The sequence below is a fragment of the Dasypus novemcinctus genome, chromosome 17 (assembly GCF_030445035.2).
Source record: "Dasypus novemcinctus isolate mDasNov1 chromosome 17, mDasNov1.1.hap2, whole genome shotgun sequence".
NCBI lineage: Eukaryota > Metazoa > Chordata > Mammalia > Cingulata > Dasypodidae > Dasypus > Dasypus novemcinctus.
Genome location: NC_080689.1, coordinates 55386584 through 55407828, shown reverse-complemented (window position 1 = coordinate 55407828; position 21245 = coordinate 55386584). Strand labels below are relative to the sequence as shown.

The 21245-nt window shown below is 39.2% G+C and overlaps 1 long non-coding RNA gene across 1 annotated transcript in view; it reads right to left on the bottom strand.

The window, feature by feature from the left end:
- Positions 1 to 1300: 1300 nt before the first annotated feature.
- Positions 1301 to 21245, bottom strand: part of LOC139436759 (uncharacterized) — a 49577-nt gene continuing 29632 nt past the window's right edge. Inside the window, exons 3-4 of the long non-coding RNA XR_011646119.1 lie at positions 7885 to 7989; positions 1301 to 1756 (exon numbers count right to left, since the gene is read on the bottom strand). This is a non-coding gene — a long non-coding RNA (uncharacterized lncRNA). The remainder of the gene's footprint in view (positions 1757 to 7884; positions 7990 to 21245) is intronic.

Genomic DNA, 21245 nt, shown 5'->3' with positions numbered 1-21245 from the left:
GATGAAAGTGACTCTGAGTTACCATATGTATGTACAGTAATTCTATTTTCTTATTCTATACCCTCTTCTCCTCTGTCTCCCACCCCACCACTCTGATCAAGGATGGTTTCACACTTTCAGCAGTGTACGTGTGTATGTGTGTGTGGTGAAGCAGGGGAGTAGGAAGTTAAGCACACAATGTGGTTTGCTCCCAGAGCCAATTCTGCTCTGGCTACACTCCCCTCACTGCTCAACCTACTGGGTTGGGAGAGCCAGGCTTTCTGCAGTCCTTAAACTTTACCCAAGAGCACCTTTCCCCAACTGTCCTAGTTTGCCACAGAACTGCTGATGCAAAGTACCGGAAATGGGTTGGCTTTTATAATGGGAATTTTATTAGGGGAAAATCTTACGGTTCCAAGGCCATTAAATGTCCAAAGCAAGGCACCATCAGAGATACTTTCTCACCAATTTCAACTCCTGGTGATCCTGGTGTTCTGTCATGTGGTGAACATGGTGCTGATCTCTGCGAGGTCTCTGCCTTCCCCTCCAGAATCCACTGTCTCCCAGAGTTCAGCTGTGGATAGCTGAGCATAAGGCAGGACTCATCTCCTCAGCCTTGAGTTGCTCTGTTGGTCCAGCCCCTCAAAGGCCTCTTTCTGTGCCTCTCCACTCTGTTGATTCCAGACTCTGGGACTCTCAGCCTCTCAGGGCTTCTCTGTTATTTTATTTTATTTTTTATTTTTGTTTTGTGAGGTATCAGGCATCAGGGATTGAACATGAGACCTCATACGTGGGAAGCCAGTGTTCAACCGCTGAACCACATAGGTTTCCTGAGTTGGTTTTTTTGAATGTGGGACCTCCTGTGTGGGAGGTGGGAGCCCAATTACTTTAGCAACATCTGTTCCCCAGAGCTTCTCTGTTTTCTGGCAGTCTTCTCATGTGACAGGATCAAATTGGTGGTTTCCTTTCCTTCTCTCTGTGTCACTGTTTATATAAGGCTCCAGTAAGAGGACAGAGACCCAGTCTGAGTCATGCCTCATTGACACGGTCCAATCAAAAGTGATCTAATCAAGGTCCCTTAACAAATCTGATGCAATCAAAGGGTCTCACACCCCCAGGACTGGATTAGTTTAAAAACATAATCTTTTTTTTTTTGGAATTCACCAAATTCAAACTGTCACACCAACATTTCTTGATTGAAATGCAGATTTTCTAGAGGCCTTTTCTTCCTTCAGTCTCTGTTAGAGTCTGTTAAAATTTCAAACTTCAAACTTCAAAGTTGGTGGTACATTACTGATGCAAAAGGCAGCTTACAGGCTATGGCATGAAGAAAAGAAAAAAAAAAAAAATAGAAAGTAACCACAAATTTACTTAGCAGGTAAGGCCATTCCTAATATGCAGTGGCAGATTGAAGCTGGGTTGGGAGAGTTCTGAAAGCTATTACTCAGTCCATGACTTATGTAAGTCAGTGTAAATGACTCTTAGGCATAAAAAGGTTAACTTTTATGATGGGTGAGGTGTCCAATTTAAGTGGCTGTGGTTCAACATGCTGTATAGTAGTTCAAACAACTTTTCGATTGAGGAAAAGTTACAAAAATTGGAATGGCAATTGAATATCATTTCTCCTTGGTGTAAAGGCAGAGAGTAGGATCATTCAAACTTCCTACATGTGTCTGAGAAGGTAAAATTTTGCTGGTTTTGACAGAATTTCAATATCCATTTAGATACTTTGCAACTGGGAGAAGCTGTTTTGGTGCCTTGGTTATATATGCGGGGCCTGAAAATGGAAGTATATCAAATAGATGATTAATTGGAAGAGAACTGATGGTGCATCATTTTTAATAGTCTTACTAATCTAATGAAATTATCTGTTCAATTAGAGCAAGATTCAAAGAAATATTCAAAAATCTTACTAATTGGTTGTGTTTGCTAATCATTAACTCATTTGCTCTTGCAAAGCATTGCTTAATATAAATGGTTTGATCCAATGTAAAACACAATTTTCAATTTACCCTTCATTCATATCTAAATAAAATCAAAGTTCTTCCAGTGGGTATTTCTCTTTTACTCCAACTGATGACAATAATAACCTATAGGTTCAGTTACTAGGTCCTGATCCAGGTAATATAAAAGTAATCCAAAGTGCATGTATTTCCTTGGTCAGAATCAGATTGCATTTGGTGTTGGCTATAGCCTCACTTCTACGATCCTTCCTGGACAACATGTACTTGGTCACGTACCTCTACCCCAGGTATCTTCTCTGCCAATTCTTGATGACCAGGGTCATCTGCTGACCCTTGGCTATAATTGTTAATATCAGACCTCTAACCCATACTATAGAGAAGAAAACTGGTTATTTGTTGGTTTCTTGCCATATTAATCTGGATGCTAACATCCTTGATTGAGTTTAGTCTTCTGCAATTTCCCTTATACCACTCTGAAATTTCCAGTTTTCCTAATGTCCAGACTTGGGTGTGACTGAAACAGAAAATGTATCAAGTGATGTGATGTCACTTACCTGCTCAAAATGTGTGATGTCTATGGATCATAATGGAAGAGTGATTCTCCACCCGTCTGCCTCTCATCTTTAGCTCTTTGCCCTTGAACTCTTGAACTTTATTATACTGGTGAATTTACATTAAATGTACTATAGTAACCATCCCTTTTACAGCCTGATTCGGAGAGTCCCTTTAGGCTGTCTTATTTTTTCTTCATAGTATTTATCTGACACTAAATTTTATATTTGTTTATTTTCTGTCTCCAATACTAGATGTAAGTTCCGTGAGAGTACCATATCTTTGGCATTAGAACAGCACCTGGCACAGTATATTTTTGTTGAAGAAATGTGAGTGGATAAATGAGACATAGGCAAGAAGAATTTGAATATCCAGGAGAGCATATTGCCAGTTATCACTATCATATACCAATATCCATCCCCACAGGAATTTTTAGATGTAAGATGTCTGGGATGTTTTGCTATATGTACTTGGTCAAGTACCTCCGCCCCAGGTATCTCTGGTTTCTCTGCCAATTCTTGATGACCATGGTCATCTGCTGAAACTCTGACCCATACTACTCTTACCTGACTCTGGGAGATAGATGACATATCATGGCCTAGTGGTTAATAGTGTGGGTTCTGGACTTAGTTGTCTGGGTTTGAACTTGGTTTTAACTCTTACCATCTAAGTAAAATTTTGTACAAGTTATTTAACTCCTCTGGGACTCAATTTCCTGTCGTTGGAATGGGGACTATAATAGTAGCTACCTCAAAGGGTTATTGTGAGGATGAAATAAAGTATTATGTCTAAAGCTCTTGCAATAGTAGTTGACTTATGGTGAACACTCAATAAATGCTATGTATTACTAGTTAGAATGTGGTTGCAATTAAAAAGACATCTGACTCCAGTTGACTTAGTTGACTTGAATGATAAAGGGAATTTATTGGTTCATTTAACTGAAAAGTTCAGAGGCAAATGGTGATTCAAACATGCACTGATTAGGATTCTGCTTATGCTTTTCTGCAGTTCCCTAAGTTCTACCATCTTCTCGGAGGCTTTGTGGCAATAAAGTGGTACCAAAATTCTTGGCCTCACAGCTACATAGCACACCACCCACAAGGAAGAGAATTTCCATGGAAGGCAGAGGAAGTTCTTGCCTAGAAGGGCCTAATGAATATCCACTGACATTTCCCTGGAAAAACTGGGTTACATGCCCTATCCTGTGGCCTCCATGACATGATCTATCTTTTAGTATAAGCTAATCAGAGATATTCCTCACACTGAAAATGGGGTCAGCTTGCATTGAAATATTTGGGCTTCATGGTGGAGGGGTAGACACCCAAACAAAAATTGGGGCACTATTAACAAGAGGAAGGGAAATAGATGTCAAAAATAGCAAAAGTCCTCTACTGAATAAACTGTAGAGAACTTCTTCAACCCTAATGATGCTATAAAACATAGGTAGATAGAAATTACATTAACATCATCATCACCTTCACCAAATATTTGGTTTGGTGAGATGGTTTATCTGATACAATGCAATGGGTAGCTTGATCCCTCGGAGTTCCTGGCTTGAAATTTCTTTTCCATTCCAATCTCTCCCTCTCCAGTAACTCTCCATCACTAATAAATACATTATGTTATTTTAAACTTTCTGTGATTTTCTGGTTGTCTTTACATGCAATATGAATGAGAAGTGCTGTTCCCTTAAAAGCTTGGATTTTATTCTGAATTTTATAAAATAAAATAATGTTCAGCAGTCAATAATATTTCTCTCATATAAAATAAAATAAAAAGCCATAAAGTGAATAGAGGGAAGCGATATGGCTCAAGCGATTGGGCTCCCATCTACCATATGGGAGGTCCAGGGTTCGATTCCCAGGGTCTCCTGGTGAGAGCAAGCTGGCCTGCACGGCGAGCTGGCCTGCGTGGTGAGCTGGTCCGAGCAGGGCGCTGGTGCAGCAAGATGACGCAACAGAAAGAGGCACAGAGGAGAGACAAGAGGAGACATAGCAGACCAGGGAGCTTCAGAGGTGGCACAAGAGATTGAGCACCTTGCTCCCATTCCGGAAGGTCCAAGGATTTGTTCCCAGTGCCTCCTAAAATGAAGACAAGCAGACACAAAAGAATGCACAGTGAATGGACATAGAGGGCAGACAATGGGGGGGATAAATAAATCTTAAAAAAAATAGTTTTTTTTGTTTTGTCTTTTGAGGTACTGGGGAATGGAAATGGAATCCAGGACCTTGCATGTGGGAAGCCAGCACTCAACCATTGAGTCACATTGGCTCCCCTGAGTTGGCTCTTCCCTTTGTTTGATTGTGTGGTTTTTTTGTTTGTTTGTTTTTAGGAGGCACCAGAAACCGAACCTGGAATCTCCCATGTGGGAGTTAGACACTCAACTGCTTGAGCCACCTCTGCTCCCAAAAGTGAATAGATTTAAAGTAGGAAGATGAAACATTTTATGTGATTTTCTTTTTTCTTATAAATCTTATGTGACTTTGTCAACCTGCCTGGGATATTAAAATAGAACCATAATTTTATTATAGTGACAAAGGTTCATGAGACAGTGTTGAGCATCTTGTTTTTGGAAAATGTTCAGGCCATTTCTTATTCTTGGCATTTTTGTTTTAATGAATGCACAAAAGACACCACTTTCATTGTAACCTTTTGTATAAAACACTGTTATTGACATCTGAGGATTAAGTTTTAATTGAAGTAAGATTTCAAATGGCCTATTATCTGTGATCCCTATATAATGATCACAAAGACAGCCTAGAATAGGCAGTGAAACAGATAAATATGTTGAAAAGACAGTTAACAGCTCCATTTAGCTCACCCACGCTTGCCAAACTTGACACACACAATTTATCCCAGGCTGATGGAAAGGAAGCATAAAATATAGCCAGATTGTAATATTGTATGCCTCTCAGATGGCGTTTCCTTGGGCTGAAAATCAGGTATCTCATATGCCCAGACATGGTATTCAGATAGCTGTAGATGGGCTTTTTGCCCAAACTCATCATAATGCCTAAGTTTGGAACTTCCCTGAGAGCAAGGTTAGCGGTGAGTCTCTCGTCTATTGATGTCTTGTGTGAAATGAGTGCTCATTTCTCTTCAGCAGAAAGTGGGCGTGGACAACCACAATATTGTGGCAGTATATCCATGACTAACTAAACCCAAGCCAACTCCCAGGGGTGACTCCAACAAATACCTAACGGACAGTAATAATATGCTGCAGTGATTGTAAACAATGGGAGTTAAAATGTCTTAGGTTTGCTGGAAAAGTGGCTTCCACCATGATTTCAGTATTGAGATTTTAAAGTCTTTGCTGAACAGGTTTGCGAGGTGAGCACGCCAAAGTGAATTTAACTCTGGCCTGATAAGTATGAATTTGAATCTGTTTTCAGAAGTGTTTCAATAACTTGGATTCCAATAGTCTACACGTGAAACCAGGTCGTGCCTCAGTTTGCAGGTTCATGTAGGAGCCAGATCCCAGCCGCAGCTGTCCCTGTTTGTTAGAAACAACAGTCCATTCTCTGGGCCCCCCATGTGTGTCCCTTTTCCTGACCCCTGTCTAGTCAGTCACTTCCCAGCTCAGGACTTGCTTAGTCTGGGCTAAACCGAATACAAAATGTTCAGAAAGATTCTGCCAGCAAAAGGTCAGTGAAGGAAACTGCTTGTTGAGATGGGCTGAATTGGAAATACCTTCCAGATTCCTTCAAACCCTGTCAAACTCTTCTTGTTCTTATAGGACATTGGAGATACACCATTGTTCAGAGAGTGTGCATGAGCTCATGAGATGGTCAACGGAACGACTGTTTTTTTTTCTTTCTTTTTTTAGGAGGTTCTGGGAATTGAACCCAGGACCTTGTACATGGAAAGCAGGCACTCAACCACTTGAGTGCTCCTCCAACATGATGACTCTAGACTTCGCTGTGGGTTTCCATGGTATCATATTGCTGGATGAGGATGTTTGGGCTATAGGTACTCATCCTCTTGCTTCAACTTCTCTGGCCCAAAGGTCTCACTTTTCTGCCTTTGCCTAGATGACTCTGGCTGGAGGTATTCTAATAAAAAAATAATTGGCATACAAAAGATAGCATTGAAAAGTCTTCTCTCTTTTGCCTTCCGAAGGAGGGCATGGTGAAAAGGGCAGCAGAGATGAAGATGTTAGGAATAGACAGTATACTACAGATAAGCCTTTAAAATTGTATGAGCAGCAGGTGACAAGGCTCATTTTCAGAGAGGTTAACTGCTTGGCGGGAAGGCTAGCAGCAGGACCAGGCTAAGCCGCTCGGCTCATGGGTGGTGGAGCTGCCTGTGCAGACAGAGAATAAAAAAGAATTGTTTTCTTTTTTTCCATTTACTTTCTTGGAGGAAGTTCATCCACCCTCTAATGCTGTGGTCCTCATCATCTTGGAAAAACACTTTTCTCCCTGTCCCTCGGGCTGCACTACCCTCTCTGGCAATGGGACTCTGCTGTCTGAGCTCTGCATTTTCCTATGCTGCCCCAGGAAAGCTCTCAAGGACTGTCACGTTGACCTAGAGGAGTGTGTAAAGTGCAGCTGAGAGTCAGGGCAGAGCAGAAAGGACAGGCTTCGACTCCACAAAAGGGATTTGAGGCAGATTTAAGGAAACGTCAGGATCGCTAAAACACTGAGTTCTCTTCCTTCAGCCTGAAATCACTTTCTTCTTTCTCCACTGGGAAAATGTCTCCCCCCACCCCCCAGTCATAGACTTCTTATTATTCTGTTATAGACTTACTTGTTCTAGCAATGGAAGAACTTTTATCATTGGTATAAAGGCGGTGGCTACCAGAGGTTCTGAGGCAGGGGTTCTTAACTTTTTTTTGTTCCACGAACCCCTTTGCCAGTCAGGTGAAAACCATGGACCCCTTACTAAGTCCACACTATACTCTGTATTATTTAATAAATAAATCAAAACTGCACAAACACGTCCCCACGAGAGTAATAGTTTTTGAATTTCAATTCAAGCTCACAGACCTCTGGCTAAGGACTCTTGCTCTGTGGGGAGAGGAGGTAAGAATAGGTGTAACATGGGGACATTTTTGGGACATTAGAATTGTACTGCATGACATTGCAATGATGGATATAGGCCATTATATATTTTGTCATAACCAACAGAATTGTGTGGGACAGATGTAAACAATAATGTAAACTATAGACCAGTTAGTAGCAATGCTTCAGTATGTGTTCATCAATTGTAACAAATGAACCACACTAATATTCATTTGGATGTTGTTAATGGGGGAAAGTGTGGGAGGGAGAGGGAGTGGTGCCTGTGGGAATCCCCTATATTTTTGATGTAAAAGTTATGTAATCTAATCTAAAGCTTCATTAAAAAAATAATAATAATTAAAAAAAGAAACAGCTCAAAAACTTACTTCTATTAGAGGTCTTCCCAGCTACTTGGAGGCACCTTTCCTGAGTACAGCAATGATCTCCTGTTGCACTCTTTACCTGTGGGCATTCTCAAGCCAGACTGTGACCTTGTAAAGAACAGACATCCTGTATCACTTATTTTATCATAAAATGATAGTGTTGATGATGATGATGATAAGGATGATGAAGCTTACACTTACATTTATCTAGCACTGACTTTATGCTAGCCAGTGTTTTAAATGGGTCTACATATATTCATTCATTAATCCCCACAACCATCCTATGAGACAGGTTCTATCATTCCACTAATTTTGCAAATGATGAAGCTGAGGTTTGGCATGGCTAACTAGCCCATTAAAGGTTAAAGAACACAGCCTCAAAGTTTGGAGTGTGGGCCTGTTGGTATGCAAAATCAGCAGTCCAGCTCGGTTTTCTGTACTGCCTGAGCACATAGTGGGTAGTTGACAAATGATTTTTTAGAGATTGAATGAATGAGTGAAGGAATGAAGGAAGGAACAAAGGAATAAACTGAGAAATGAATCTGAAACAAATGTAACCAAAGTATAGTTTAGATGAATTTTCTGTCTATGAGGTATAGTCATATAGTTCTAGAGACCTACTTTGCCTTCAAACTCTTGGTCTGACAAAAGATATCTTTCTTGTTATTGAGTTTATCAATATGAACAATCTTGGAGAAATGTAAACTATATACATAATTATATCCAACATATCGACATATGTATGTAGAAATTTGGAATGTAAGGCTGCAATTAATATTGAATCAAATGACCATAAGATAAAAATTATCTCCATCAACCACCAATCCTGAGTTTACACCCCCTCTACAAAATATTCATTAAAATGGTTATCCAGGCTTAGACTGAAATCCTCCATGGATGGGAAACTCACTACCTTTCAGGGCAACCCATTCCTCTTTTTTTTCTTCTTTCTTTCTTTTCTTTTAAATGTTACATTAAAAATATATGAGGTCCCCATATACCCCCACCCCACCTATGCCACCCCTCTCACATCAACAATCTCTTCCATCATTGTGGCACATCTACTGCACCCGGCGAATACATTCCTGAGAACCGCTGCAGCACGTGGACAGTGGTCCACATTGTAGTCCACACTCTCCCCCAGTCTACCCAGTGGGCCACAACAGGACACACAACATCTAGCATCCATCCCTGCAGCACCACCTAGGACAACTCCAAATCCTGAAAATGCCCCCACACCATATCTCTTCTTCCCTCTCCCGACCATCAGCAGACACCATGGCCACCCTCTCCACATCACTACTACAATTTCTTCCCTTACTAATCACAATATTTCCCCAGCAGAACACCAGTAAGTCCACTCTAATCCATACTCTATTCCTCCATCTTGTGGACCTGGGATGGCTATGTCCAGTCCCCCTCTACATCAAGAGGGGGTTTAGATTCCACATGGATGATGGATGCAATTCTCCTGCTTGCAGCTGTAGGCACTCTTGGCTCCCTGGTGTGGTGGTTGACCCTCTTCACCTCCCTGTCAGCTGGCCAGGGTAAGTCCAAGAAACCAGAGGGTAGGAGCTGCAAGTCTGCTGAGGCCCAGGGCCTGGCCGTCACATGGACGGTTCAGAGATTCAGGTCTCCTGAGTATACGCCAATCCAAACGCCAACCACAGGTCCAGTAAAAGTAACAGAAGGAGCATGTGTAGAAAGATTGTATCTGAGTCCAACGCCATCACACTCAGGAACACAAACTCCAAAGTAGGGCCATGGTTTTATTGTTAGAGCTTCTTCCTTTCACTGAGCTACAGTGAAACGATCTCTATATTACACTGGTAACTTCCTGGGGTGGGGTCATCCCTTTGATTCTACTGGGAGGCAAGGGTCAGGACCAGAAAACACTGCTGACACCTTCCTTCTTTATATTTACAAATTATTACACATTCATCCCATTGTCATAGAGGAACAAATCATCTAGATTTTACTCATCATATCCACATGCTATTGCTTGATATTTGTGTATTTTCTTCAGTGTTGGGGATCTAGGAAAGAGAAGGATGAGGCTTGTCAGTATAAAGCACATGTAAAAATAGAATGATGTGGGAGGAGTGGGGTGGGGGGAATGGGGGCTATATGGGGACCTCATTTTTTTTAATGTAACATTAAAAAAAATTTTTTTTAATGCAACCAAAGCAAAAAAAAAAAAAAAGAATATGTAAGTCACTTAGAATAATGCCTCTCAAAATTTAAATTTAATATGCACACAAATCTGCGGGATTTGTGTAAAATGTAGATTCTGATCCAGTACTTGTGGTATAGGGTCCGAAGTTTCATATTTTTTACAAGGCCCCAGTTCATGACCAATCCTGCTGGTTCAGGGACCACAAAGACTTAGAAATTCAGAAGGTATGAGACTGGGCATTTATAGTAATTCTCCTGACCTTGGCATTTCCAATTAAACTAGTGCCCTTGTTTGTTTAAGAGTTCTAGTTTATCCTCTCACCTGACAGTGGGATGTCTCAAACATTAAGAGGTATAAAGAATTATGTGGGGAACTGGTTAAAAATTCAGATCCTAGCCCTCTCCTGAGATTCTGAATTGGTAGATCTAGACTGGGGCCCAGGAAACTGAATTTTTAAACAAGTATGCCCCAAGATATAATTTTGATGTAGATGCCCTTTGGTTCAGGCTCTGGGAAATACTGCCTAGATGAATAAGTTAAGTGGTCTTCTACATTGCTCACCATACTTAGTTAAAAATAACTGTTTTTGTTTTTGTTTTTTTTACTAAGAAGCTATAGGTTTACAGAAAAATCATACAGAAAACACAGGGTTCCCATATACCCTCTCCATTATTAACACTGCATTAGTGTGGTACCTTTGTTACAATTGAGGAAAGAACCTTGTAATTGTACTATTCACGACAGTCTATAGTTTAAATTTCAGTGTATTATTTTTTTTCCATATACCACCCTATTATTATCATCTTGCATTAGTATGGTACATTTGTTATAATCCATGAAAGAACATTTTAATAATTATACTATTAACTATAGTCCATCATTTACAATAGGGTTCATTGTGTCACACAGTCCTGTTTTTTTTTGCCATTAATTTTTATTCCAGTAACATATATATGACCTAAAATTTCTCTTTTAACCACATTCACTTATATAATTCAGTGTGATTGATTACATTCACTTTGTTGTGCTACCATCACCCTCATCCATTTTCAAAACTTTACAATCAACCCAAATAGAAATTCTGTGCAATTTAAGCATTAATTTCTTATTCCCTTTCCCCCAACCCAGCCACTGCTAATCCTTGTTCTGATTCAGTGAGTTTGCTTATTTCAAACATCTCAAGTCAGTGAGATCATAGAATAGTTGTCCTTTTGTGTCTGGCTTATTTCTCTAAACATGATGTTTTCAAGGTTCATCCATCTTGTCACAAGAATCAAAAATTCATTCCTTTTCAATTCTGAGTAATATTCCATTGTATGTGTATACCTCATTTTGTTTATCCAATTCATCTGTTGATGGGTATACTTGGATTTCTTCCATCTTTTGCCAATTGTAAATAATGCTACTGTGAACATCGGTGTGCAAATATCTGTTCTAGTCCCTTCTTTCAACTCTATTCGTTTTATACATAGTAGTGGGATTGCCAGGTAACATGGTAGTTCTATAATTAGCTTTCTGAGGAACTGCCAAACTGTCTTCCACAGTGACTGTACCATTTTACAGTCCCACCAGCAAAGAATGAGTATTCCTATTTCTTTACATGCTCTCTAACACTTATAATTTTCATTTTAAAAATAGCCATTCTAGTGGATGTGAAATGGCATTTTACTGTGGTTTTTATTTGCATTTCCTGAATAGTTAATGACGTTGAACATCTTTTCACTTATTTTTTAGCCATTTGTATATACTATTTGGAGAAATATCTATTCAAGCCTTTTGTCCAGTTTTAAATTTGGGTTGTTTGTCTTTTTATTGTGGAATTGTATAATTTCTTTATATATTCTGAGTATTAAACCCTTATTGGATATATAGTTTCCAAATATTTTCTGCCATCAAGTGGGCTGACTTTTCACTTTCATGATAATTAAAGTGTTTAATTTTGATGAGGTTCCATTTATTTCTTTTTTTCTTTCATTACTTGTGCTTTGGATATAAAGTCTAAGAAATCTTTGCCTAATACAAGATCATGAAGAGGCTTCCTTATATTTTCTTCTGAGAGTTTTATAGTCCTGGTTCCAATATTAAGCCTTTGATCCATTTTGAGATAATTTTTGTATATGGTGTGAGATAGGGGTCCTCCTTCATTCTTAGGCATGTGAATCTCCAGTTCTCCTAGCACCATTTGTTGAAGAGATTTTTCATTTCCAATTGAGTAGACTTGGCAGCCTTGTCAAAATCAGTTGATCATAGCTGTGATAGTCTATTTCTGAATTCTAAATTCAATTCCTTTGTTCTATATATTTATCCTCTGCCACTACTGTTAAATTTTGATCACTGTAACATTGTAAGAAGCTCTGAAGTCAGGAAGCCGGAGTCCTCCACCTTTGTCCATTTTTTTTCCCCCAAGAGGTTTTTGGCTACTTAGGGCACATTACCCTTCCAAATAAATTTGATGATTAGCTTCTCCATTTCTGCAAAGAAGGCAGTTAGAATTTTGATTGGAATTGCCCTGAATCTGTATAACATTTAGGGTAGAATTGACATCTTAACAATATTTAGTCTTCCAATCATGAGCTAGGAATTTCTTTCCATTTATTTAGATGTTCTTTGATTTATTTTAGCAAAGTTTTTTAGTAATGTCCTCCTTCTCATTTCTGAATTTATTTGCATCTTCTCTCTTTTTTTTGTCAGTTTAGCTAAAGCCTGGTAAATTTTATTGATCTTTTCATGGAATCAACTTTTGTGTTTGTTAATGCTCTTTATTGTTTTGTTTTTTGTTTTCTCTCTATTTCCCTTATTTCTGCTCTAATCTTTGTTATTTCTTTCCTTCTGCTTGCTTTGATTTCATTTGCTGTTCTTTTCCTAGTTCCTCTGGGTGTGTAGTGAGGTCTTGGATTTTAACTCTTTCTTGTTTTTAATGTAAGCATATAGGACTATAAATTTCCCTCTCAGGACTGGCTTCACTGCATCTTGTAACTTTTGACATGTTGTGTCCTAGTTTTTATTCATTTCAATATATTTATTGATTTCCATTGTAATTTCTTCTTTGACCCTTTGATTGTTGAAGAATGTGTTATTAACTTTCATATATTTGTGGATTTCCATTTCTCTGCCTGTTATTGATTTCCAGCTTCATTCCATTTGGTTAGAAAAGTTGTTTTGCTTAATTTCAAACTTTTTAAATTTATTAAGACTTGTTTTATGACCCAACAAGTGGTCTATACTGGTGAATTATCCATGTACATTTGAAAAGCATGTATACACTGTTATTTGGAGGTGCAATGTTCTGTATATGTCTGTCAGCTATGTCATTTATCATATTATTCAAGTTCTCTTTCTCCTTATTGATCTTTGGTCTAGATATTCCATCTATTGATGAGAGTGGTGTATTGAAGTCTCCTATAATTATCGTAGAAGTATCTATTTCTCTTTCAGTTTTGCCAGTGTTTTCTTTGTGTATTTTGGGACACTATGGTTAGGTGCATAAACATTTGTGTTTGATATTTCTTCCTGGTGCATTGACCATTTTATTAATTTATAATGTCTTATTTGTCTCTTGTAACAGGTTTTGACTTAAAAAATTATTTTGTCTTATAATATTATAGCTACCAGCTCTCCTTTAGTTACTATTTGTGTGGATTATCTTTTTACATCCTTTCACTTTTAACCTATTTGTTTCCTTGGGTCTAAAGCGAGTCTCTTATAAAAACATGTAGTTGGATCATGCTTTTTATCCATTTTGCCAGTCTGTGTCTTTTGACTGGGGAGTCTAATCCATAATGTTCAGTGTTATTACTGTAAAGAACATACTTGCTTCAGCTATTTTGTCATTTAGTTTTTATATGTCATATTATTTTTGTCTTTCTTTTCCTTTATTGCAGCTTCTTTTCTGTATAGTTGATCTTCTGTGATTTATCTGATCCCTTTCTAATTTCTGTTTCTGTATATTTTAAAAATATTTCTTTGTGACTTCCCCTAGGTTTCTATTATACAACATATGCTATAACCAACTAATTTGAAAAGATGCTGACTGAGCTTCAATAGCACATATATTTTCTGTTTCCCCTCTTTGTGTTGTTTTGTGCCACATTAGCTCTTACCATTTTACATGTCCATTATCAGGAAATATGACTTTTTTATTGCTCATTTGTATTCTGACTCTCATAGGAATTAATGAGTAGAATTGTATATTGAGGATACAATACTAATGGATTTTGCATTCACCCTTTTTTGTTACCTTTACTGAAGATCTTCACTTCTTCACACTACTCCAGGCCACTCTCTCCTGTCTTTTCCTTTCAACTGGCAGAACTCCCTTTAGTAATTCATGTCGGGCAGGTCTTTTGTTGACACACTCTCTCAGTTTCTGTTTATCTGTGAATATTTTAAAATCTCCCTCATTTTTGAAGAAGAGTTTTGCTGGATAAGATATTTTGGATGAGAAATGGCATTAGTCTTATTGAGAATCCCTTCTAAGTGAAGAATTACTTTTTCTCTCATTGCTTTATCTTTAATCAGGCATTTGACATCCTGATTAGTATGTGTCTCAGAAAAGGTCTATTAGGGTTTATTCTGTTTGGAGTACATTGTGCTTCTTGGATACATATATTTTTGTATTTCTTAAAATATTTGGAAAATTTTGGCCACTATTTCCTTAAATATTCTTTTGGCCCCTTTTCCTTTCTCTTCTTTTGGGACACCCACCATGCATATGTTTGTATGCTACATGCTGTCACTCAATTGCTTGAGACACTGCTAACTTTTATCTCTTCTTTTCCCTGTCTGTTCTTCTGACCACATGACTTTGATTGTCCTGTCTTCTAGTCCACTGATTCTTTATTCTGCTTCTTCAAATTTGCTGTTGTATGCCTCTGGTGTATTTTGAATTTCTATTATTATGTCTTTCATTCCCATAATTTGTTACATTTTTTTATATTTTCTTATTCTTTATTTTCACACATTTTCTTCATAATATCCTTTAGTGCTATATCCACCATTAGTTTATTTCTATCCATATTTTCCCTCATCTGCTTGAGTTGATTGAGATTTGTTGAACTTCTTTGATTAGTTGTTCCAATTCTGTGTCTCTTCTGAAGTTTTAATTTGTTTCCCTTGACTGGCCATGTCTTCCTGTTTCTTAGTATGGCTTGTAATTTTCTACTGTCTCAGCACCTGATTATGTTAATCTGTTAACTCTGAAGATCAGCTTCTCCCTCTTGTCTAGGGTTTATTGTTGGTTGGCTTTGTGTTAGGGCTCTTCTTTGATGCTTGGTCCAACTTATTCTGGAACTTTGGAGCAGTCCAGAGTTCAGGTTTTATCAAGTATTCTGCACCTGATTCATGTCCTAGATAATGGTACAATTTTTAAGATTGCTCTTTTATGTATCATCACTTCACCTCCAGGAGAAACCTTCCTTTCCTCTGTTCCTTCTCCAGGAATCTTGATATGTTCTGTTAGTTTTTGTGCAGAATTTTCTCCCAGCTCTTGTGATTTGTTTAAATTTTCTCCCTTACTTAGTTCCACTTTTCCTTATACTTTTCAGTCCTAGGACCCATCCCATCTTACAGCAGTTCTGTTTCCCCCCTAAGTTTTCCATAAGGCTTTTTTGCCTCCACTTTCTTCCCCATTAGGGTATCCCACTCTGGGGAGCCAGATGGAGTCAATCGAGAAAGGTCCATTTTGCATTTAGGTGGTCCAACCAAGACTGGAATGAGTGCGTGCAGCTCTTGCGAACAGTTTTACCACAGTCTTTCTTTCCCCTGGGGGCACTTTTGTACGTGACACTCCACAGTTGCTTGTGTTCTGCCTTGGGTCTCTGTGGAGTTGGGTCCCATGCCTGGATATATGTGGAGTTCCAACTCACTTCTGTGAGTGGCTCCACAGTCTGCATCCGTAGGAGTAGCAACCCAGGCCATGCTGCCTGTGGGTGATTTTTAAGCTGTGTGGGACTGAGTGAGGGGAAGGGTCTAAACTGGCAAGTCTGTGATATAAATCTCCTACCTGATTTTGGTGTCTTTTGCTTCTTCTTCAATTCGGCATTTGCAGAATTCTTCTCTAGTCTCTCTCATCCTCCAGAGTTCTAAACAAGTGGGATTTGTCATTTTCTTAATTGATTCTGAAGGAAGGCTTTTCCAGGGGATGTCTTATGTTGCCATGCTGATGACATCACTCCCCAGTCACCATTCTTAATCATCAGGCTGAAGGAGGATAACTAAATGGTGAGTGTGTTTTGTAGGGGTTGGTAATGAAAGCCTGGAGTGACACCATTGACTACTCTCTGTCAACCTCAGGGATGTACTGAAGAATGCCTCCCTGTTGGGAGAATACAGTCCATATGTTTTTGTCACAAAAACACTTCAATAAACAATAATATCCAAAGGGCAATTGATGCAGTGGACATATGGATACCATTCATTATGAATTAACCAGGCCAGGTGCCATTTATCTCTCAACAAATGGAATCTTCATAAAGTGAAATGATGTTAGAAGGCTGATGCCAGAGTAGTAGCTCCCATGTTTTAATCTGGATGTTTAGGAAATTACTCAACTCCCATTAGTCCTAGAAGAAACTTAGTCACATTTGAAAATACCAAGAGACTATAAACTTACAATTCTGTTTACCCAGTCTTTTTGCTTCTCTGAAGATGTTCAAGGAATAAGTGAGGTGAGCATTCTTACTAAGCCCCATGAATAGACTGCCCAGGGGTTACCAGTAAGGAGTGGAAGGGATTGGTGGAGGATGATTGTGGAGAGGTCAGCTTTCTGCATAGTGAAGCTAAGATCAAGGGAATTTTCCAGGTGGTTTTGTGAGCTGCTTCAGGTGGGCAATGGGTTTGTCATGAATATTTCTTAGGAAACCAATAATAAAATTTGCTTTCCTCCCAAGCAGGCAAAATATTACCAAGATCAAACATATACTAGGTAAGGGAAATGGGCAGAAATAGAAATCTTCTTATCCTTGTACCATGTATGCCTCACCAGAGCTCTTGTTTCCTTCACACATGCTCTTCTAATTATTCCTAGTTGACTCAGTTGTGTTGAAAGCTGGCTAAGTTTGTGCTGAGATGATGAAATGAAATTTATGCTGTCTATAGGAAAATCATTGAGGAAACACAAATTTTAAATGTGGGTTCAGTGTGTGTGCATCTTGGGGCTGACTATGTGTTGGAACAAAGAGGTTTTTCCTATCAGGGTATCTGGCAATGTTCCAGTAATATTTGAAACTACAATTACCAGGAAAATTATTGCAAAACACAGATGGGCAGGCAGGAATCTGTGGTCAATGATATGCAGATCCACACATCCACAGAGCTGGTAGTCTCTCCACTCCCAAGTCCTTACAGACGAGACAGGCTGATTGGATATGGTGATAGGGGATCAAAGGGACTTTTGGACAGCCATCCTCTGACCTTTCCAAAGCAGACAAACATTCAACTCTGCATAAAGACATAACAAAATTCAGTGATGTGGAGACTTTTGTAACAAGACACAGATGTAAACAACCCAAAACTCACCTAACTTTGCCCCTCTTGATTAGTGACCATGGTTCCCCCGCCCCTTTTTTTCCCCAATCTAACTGATATCTCTTGATCTGATGAGAATTGGTAGGCTTCTTAAAAGAGGATTTCCAAATCACCAACATTTTGGGATTATATAGTCCAACCCCTATAGTTAATATTGCTAACAGCTGAGTTTAAGTGTGCTCTTCGACTATCATGTACAGTTAGTTGGTTACGGAAGCAGGGAGTTGAAAAAAAGTTTCTAGACTGGCACCTTCTATATTACATGTTGCCCTGCTTTTCATCTAAGTATAGAAAAATGCAGTATTTGTCTTATCCTGGTTTTTTAACCTTAATGTGGATACATGTATGTAGCAGTTTGATATTATTGATGAATTCCAAAAAGAAATACTGGATTATGTTTGTAAACTGGTCTTTTCCTCCAGGTATATTAGATTATTTTGGATTCAGAGGGTTTACTTTTACTTGATTAACAATGATTAAGATTTTGATTGGGCCACGTCAGTATGACCGAGTGGGCAGGGACTCACAGAGAAAACTACACTGCAGAGCAGAAGAGTCAGTTGGAGTTTTGATTCTGGAGTCCAGGGAAATGAACACACAAGAGAAGAAAACAGAGGAATAGAGACAGCTCCTTCCACATGGCAGAAGCCCCAGGGAGAGAGACAGAGCCATCCCCCTGATAGTCTGCAGCTGGCTTTGTGCCTGAAAAAGGCAAGCCCTGGGAAGAAAGGAACCCAAAAAGTCTGTACCCTGGCAGATGTTGGCAGTCATCTTGCCCCAAAACATGGCAATAGACTTTGGTGAGGGAAGTAACTTATGCTTTATGGCCTGGTAACTGTAAGCTTCTACCCCAAAGAAATACCCTTTATAAAAACCAGGAGATTTCAAGTATTTTGCATTAGCACCTCTTTGGCTGACTATTACAACATACTTGGGTGACATTTCAAACTTGCATCTTCTATATTCTTAGTCCCTAGCCTGGAAGGGAGTGGACAGTCAGAAAACACAAGATTTGCTGAATGAATGAGTCTTGAAGAACAGTTATCTTGTCAGATTTCCTGTGGACTTTTACCCCATTGTATTCTGTTTTAATATAAATGACTATTCTGTCATTTGCATTTCTGTTTTTAACACATTAATGGCACCATCACAATGACTCATTCTTAATGCCAAGAGAATCTTCCCTCAAAGCCATCATAATCAGTTTTATGTCCCAAAGGATCAGCTTCTCAGTAGGCCCTGTTACAAATAGCTAATAATGCTTCATGGGGCAGTATTTATAGAAAAACATTAGATTCCAATTTTCTCCAAACGTAGTCTCCAGGCTCTATTACTCTTATCCAGGTTATTCCAGTTTGTGCTGGATTGCACTGGAAACTTTAGCTGCCCCTGATAACTCTCTCTTGCTTCCTATTGGCCCAGGACATGAGATGTGCTGCTCAAATTGCACAAAATAAAACTTCACTGAAAAGGACTGCCATTGAGGAGGGTGGGCGCTCTTCCTTTCACCCGTTAGCCCATGAGCTCCTCTGTTTGTAGAGTGTTTTTAGAGTGTGGGTGTGTGTGTTTATGTGTGTGGGGGGTGTTGAAAGATAAGAGAGAGACTTGAGCTTATTCTTTATTAGCATCTGCTAATGTCTTGGTCTGATTTTCATGATTGTTGAAAAGTATTTCCCAGCCAGAAACCACTTTTACCAATAAGATGGTGCCTTTTATCCACTCTGAGTCAGATGTACTACCTGAATAAGTCATTGTGATCTTCTGTGATGCTGATTGAAAAACTCAACAACGACAGTAACAAGAACAACAAAAACAGTACAATCTCTATGATATCAAGAAAAATAATCCAAGAGTTAGAGTTGAAACACTGAAAATATTTTAAATCAAACTATTCAGAATCTGTATGTATAAGTAATATATTGTATGAATATAAGTGTGTCTGCATTTCTGAAAATATATGCCCATACGCCCATCTCTAGTTGACATCACATCAGTTTTCACTTATCTCACAACTACTGAGGACTCTTAATATCCCAATGCAGGTTCTGATATAGAAAGCAGATTGGAAAAAGGGGTGAATATGTGGGGAGGATCCCAAGCAGGTATGATGCGGTGTGGCTCGGTATGCAGGGGATCTGCAGCCTAAAGAAACTGGGGAGGTGTTTCTACTCATTTCCTTAAAGTCCCTTCTCTGAGTCATCTAAAGGGGTTCTTAGTGTAAAGAGGATGGCCTTTACTCTTACCTAGCTTTGCCTTGAAAATGTCAGTATAAGGAGTTCCCAGATGTCCAGGGTTTAGGGCCTTCTTTTCAGTTGTCATACTTTCTTTTGATGCTAAGCCTGATAAAAGAAACAATGAAAGAGCTCTGGGCTCTTAAGTAGGCTAACATATTCAGGTTAGGACAAGTAGTTTGTGAAATATACCCCCCGCCCTCCGTGGTGCCATCTCCACCCTTAGCAGAGGCCTCGGGACTGCTTCAGGTGCACAGCTTTGTCTTACTTCATTCCTGGCCTTGATTCCTTCTTTGCCTGGAAAGGATTATGAAGCAATCATTTTCTATCTGTAATGATGAGCCGGTACCCTGGACAACATTTCCTAACCTGGCTCCACCCACTCCGAGAAAGAGCTTGACCCTACAAAATTCCTTGAAGAGGTCCCAAAGGAGTTCTGAAAAAACACCCTAGAGAGAAGGGTTTCTAATTTATTAATGGAAGACTTCACGAAGTGATGTGACATGGGAAAGTCACTTGTTCCTCCGTCTAGCTTAGATACACTTAATACCTCTGCTTAATAGACACACATTCTCAATGCTTCCTCTATCTCCCTCTACCCCAAGCACACACAATTCTTTCTCTTTTTTACACACATCACCACAACCACCACCACCGCAACCAGTGGCATGTAGCACAATCAAATAGATCCCAACTTAAATCTTGTTGTGCCACTGGACGTTGCATTGCCTCAGACATGTTATTTAACTTTGCATGCCTTGGTTTCCTCATTGATAAGAAGAAGTACTAATAGCTCCCTCATATGAGAGATTGGTTGGGGATTAAGAGAGGAGATGAGGTTTATGACATAGAGTCTTGCCCAATGTCTGGCATTTGGTAAATGTCAGTTCGCCTTCCCCTCATCCCCTATCTTTATCTCTCCTTCAGTGAATCCTATACACTCTTCTCCTAACCCCTCACTTTCCGAATCCTTCACATTCATAAACCATCCCTCTTTCCTTCATATTTGAAGGGATTTTCCATCCTGTGTTTTAATAGTCCCTCTTCACCCACTCAATTGTCTGCTCTGTTCCTGACAGCTAAACTCTCAGGAAGTTTTCCTCCTTTCTCACATCAATCTCTCCAGCTTCACTTTAAAAACACCTAGATGAAAATGGTATTTAGCTGGAAGTGCTTCCCTCAGCAAGACAGCTTTCCCTCTGGATCTCTGAGCCATCATCTAAATGTAGTCTTTGCAGATTAAAATTGAGTGCCACAAAGGGGCTCTCCCGGCAACAGCTCAGCTGCTTTGCTCGTTGGGGTCCAGGGTCCATGCGCTCTGCATGAGGATCCTTTTGACTTCAACAAATTGGAATAACACCTATTTCAAATATATTATTTGATGAAAGCAGATGTCAGCAGATACTGCCTATGTAATTGATATTTGATTTATT